The sequence below is a fragment of the Pseudophryne corroboree genome, chromosome 5 (genome assembly GCF_028390025.1).
Source record: "Pseudophryne corroboree isolate aPseCor3 chromosome 5, aPseCor3.hap2, whole genome shotgun sequence".
Taxonomy (NCBI): domain Eukaryota; kingdom Metazoa; phylum Chordata; class Amphibia; order Anura; family Myobatrachidae; genus Pseudophryne; species Pseudophryne corroboree.
The window spans coordinates 623,385,486-623,389,682 of NC_086448.1; the positions used below are offsets into that span (position 1 = coordinate 623,385,486).

Genomic DNA, 4,197 nt, shown 5'->3' on the forward strand with positions numbered 1-4,197 from the left:
TGAGTGCCGTTCATTGGTGGATGTATGTATATATATATATATATATATATATATATATCAATATGTATTTTATTTGCAATAGTTCCTTAATAAAAACATTTCCTGTGTGTTTTTTGCTTTTGAGTGGATTGTAATGGGTTTTTTTTTTTTGTGAAATGGATTTTCATTTAATAAAATGCGTTTTTCACAAAATAATTTATATAACTCTATCATCATGAGCTCATTCTCTTTATAGAATGGATATTGTAAATTCTAGCAATTCAGATCTTGAATGTTTGATGGAAGAATAATAAAAGGGTAGACTGTTGTACAGATATAATAATTTATACTTGGGAAAATAGTACAATTTGTGCACATCATAAAACAATATGTGTATATATTTAACAGATATATGTCTTCTGTGCACACCGTATCTGACCTGCACTGTATCCAACCTGCACTGTATCAAAGACGCACTGTATCTCACACACACTGTATCTGTCCTGTACTGCCTGTAACCTGTAATGTATCAGACCTGCACTGTATCAAACCTGCACTGTATCCAACCCACACTGTATCCAACCTTTACAGTAAACTGCACTGTATCTGAACCACATGGTATCTAACCCACACTGTAACCTGCACTGTATTCGAACCCCACTGTATCCGATCTGCACTGTAACCAACCTGCACTGCATCCGACATGTACAGAACACCGTTTTTTTTGTTGTGGAGATTTTGGGATACTGCTCAACAAAAGACTGATTGATCAGGGCTTTACATGGGCACAGAGGGCCAGTCATCAGTGGTCCAGGTCCCCCATGAGGCAGGTACAGTTTGGGCACTGAGAATAGGCATGTGATGGGGGCATGATACACTTGTGTAGGGGCATTCACATCTACTCTTGCTATTTTACACGTTTAGGGCTTTTTTTTTTACTTTTTAACTGCTACTACTTTAACGCAATGATATTCCACACACTATTCTTATTTCTGTTTTGTATTGTTTTCTATTGAAAGTTCATGCAAGTTGGTTTGATAACTTATTGCTAATATACTGTAGCACTAATTTGCTCACTACTACATTGTACACTGATACCACCTCAAACAGCATCTGAATTAGGCCCATTGTTGCTTACCTTTTAAGCTAAAAATATTTGTGATTATTACAATTAACTTTTTAAATTCAATTAAAAAATTTAAAAAAAGGGCATTTTATTGCAACTAATTAGAGATGAGTGGTTCAGTTTCTGAGAAATCCAACAGAACTGAAATTGGCATTTCGGAGTAGAACCAAGTCCCGGCTTAAGTCCTTCAACCAAATTGGGTTCTCAAAACGAAGCAAAACATAATTTTATCTGGAATTCTAGAATCTTACATGTTTTAGATTACATATAAGCCCCTCCCTCGTCATTTCAGGTTACATATTACACAGGAGAGTAACATAGTAACATAGTAACTAAGGTTGAAAAAAAACAATTGTCCATCGAGTTCAACCTATTTGTGGTCTCCTATGCAGTCTTATTATAGGACTAGTTATTTTTATGTTAGGACTAGTTAAATTAACTAAAATGCGTGCCTATGCACCATAATCCTGAATATCTTTATCCAATAGGAATTTATCTAATCCATTCTTAAAGGTGCAGACTGCAGTTTCTACTCTCTCAAGCAGGGAATTCCAAACACGTATTGTCCTTACTGTGAAAAAACCTTTTCGCCTCAATGTGCGGAAACTCCTCTCCTCTAACCTATGCGAGTGACCACGTGGTATCTGTGCAGATCTTATAGAAAACAGGTCCCTCCCAAGCTCTGTGTATTGACCCCTTATATATTTGTAGATGTTGATCATGTCCCCTCTTAGTCTCCTCTTTTCCAAGCCTTTCCTCGTATTCCAGTGTCTCCATGCCCTTGATTAGTTTGGTTGCCTGCCTCTGAACCTTTTCTAGCTCCAGGATATCCTTTTTGTAATATGGTGCCCAAAATTTCACACAGTATTCAAGATGTGGCCTCACTAGTGATTTATATAATGGGAGTATAATACTCTTGTCCCTTGCATCAATTCCCTGTTTTATGCATGCTAATATCTTATTAGCCTTCTTTGCTGCCCTCCTACTTTGGGTACTGTTGCTTAATTTGTTATCTATGTGAACCCCTAAGTCTTTTTCCAGTACAGAATCCCCTAATATTACCCCATTTAGTATGTAGGTGTCATTTTTGGTCTGGCACCCTCAGTGCATTACCTTACACTTGTCTGTGTTGAATCTCATTCTCCATTTTGCTGACCATGCTTCAAGTTTAGTTTAGTTAACTCAGCATCCCTCTCCATATTTAAAACCTTATGCAATTTGATATCATCTGCGAAAATTGACACCATGCTCTCTAGGCCTACTGTTAGGTCGTTTATGAAAATGTTGATCAAAAGTGGTTCAAGTACAGACCCTTGTGGCACACCACTTAGTACTTTAGTCCAATTTGAAAATGATCCATTGACCACAATGCGCTGCTCCCTATTATCTAACCAATACCTACAGCACCTTGTATTCCCAGGTGGTCTCCCATCCAAGTACTAACCAGGCCCAACACTGCTTAGCTTCCAAGATCAGATGAGATTGGGCATATCCAGTGTGGTGTGGCTGTAGTACATGGAGGGGGGTTGTGGGCTGCAACTGTACTGCAATAGTGGCCATTAAAGAGAGTTGTAGGTAGTTGGAGAGGGTAGAAATAAGATGTTAAAGAAGGCATTTTTCATCTGTGTGTCTGTGAAGGTTTGACAGATGCAAGCAATCTACAATACAGTCTCCTCCTGTGTATTTATGTTGAAGTGAGCTACACTTACAGTTGTAAGTATCTGTATCTAAACTACAGTACATATTGTATATAAGGGCAGAGACAGTACCAGGGGTGGACTGGGATGGAAAACCAGCCCGGGAAATGTATGGAAGCAGCACTAATGGAGGTAGGTTCTGTTGTAGGGGTGGTGTATGTTGCAGAGAGAGTTAGATTTGGGTGGGTTATTTTGTTTCTGTGCAGAGTAAATAATGGCTGCTTTACTTTTACACTGCAATTTAGATTAAATTTGAACACACCCTGCCCAAATGTAACTCTCACTGCACATGTTATATCTGCCTCCACTGCAGTGCACATGGTTTTGCCCAACTGCTAACAGATTTGCTGCTGCGATCAACTCTGAATTAAGCCCTAAGCACAGAAACACTGGGAGAAAAGACAAAGGGTTAACACACTAGGCTGAAAGTGAGAACAGGCAGGGCAGGTGTCAGGAACAATTCTTAGAAAATCCAGCAGAGTATTTACAGAAGCAGCAAGATTAGCAGACAAGGACCAGCGGCTCACATTTTAGGCACACACTATAACTGGCACTGGGAACTGGGCTGGTTTTTAAAAACAGTACCAGCCAATGGGGAGAGCAGTGCCCTAATACAAAAACCCTGAGCAGCTTCCGCGCTGCATGTATCCCTACAATATCCCAGTTACCCAGCAATCACAGTCCACGATGCCCAGCATCCTGGTTGCATAGGAGCCGGTGGGGAACACTGGGTGGAAGTCTTATGGCTTCCCTTTCACCTAGCAATGACCAGGACCCGATGGAGGGATGAGTCGTCGTAGCTCATAACAGTACCCCCCTTATAGAGGGGTTAAGGAATGATTTCTTAAGATCTAGTGTATGAAGAAATCTTTCAGGATTTTATTTCCTCCAATGAACCAAGAAATGTGCCTGCCCCGGTACAATCTTGGAGTCCAAGATATTCTCCACCACATACTCATGATGACCCTTAACCAACACTGGAGAAGGTCTTCTAAGATGTCAAACTCTGAATTTCTTAGAGAAGAAAGCTGGCTTAAATAGAGAACAATGGAATGTATTATCTTCAGAGAGTTTGGTAAATGGAGATGAAAGACCACAGGAGTTATTTGTTTAATGATCCCAAATAGGCTAATGTATCAGGGTCCCAATTTCTGAGAAGGTTGTCAAATTTGAATATTTTGAGCAGATAGCCACATCATGTCACCAACTTTAAATGTACACGGTCTTCTATGCTTATCTGATAACTTTTTTGAGCGGAATAAAGCCTTGCTAAGAGCTTGATGCACATTTTCCAGATAATCCAGTGATGAGAAACAGGACTTGAAGAAGGAACATGTTGTTGAGTTAGGTCATGAGCATTTCCCCTGGGATGATAACCAAAAGCACAAACAAATG

The 4,197-nt window shown here is 39.7% G+C and overlaps 1 non-coding gene across 1 annotated transcript; it reads right to left on the minus strand.

Moving 5' to 3' along the window:
- Positions 1-2,500: 2,500 nt before the first annotated feature.
- LOC134930061 (5S ribosomal RNA) lies at positions 2,501-2,619 on the minus strand. Its single transcript, XR_010178663.1, has one exon. It is a non-coding gene; the product is annotated as a 5S ribosomal RNA (ribosomal RNA).
- Positions 2,620-4,197: the final 1,578 nt, after the last annotated feature.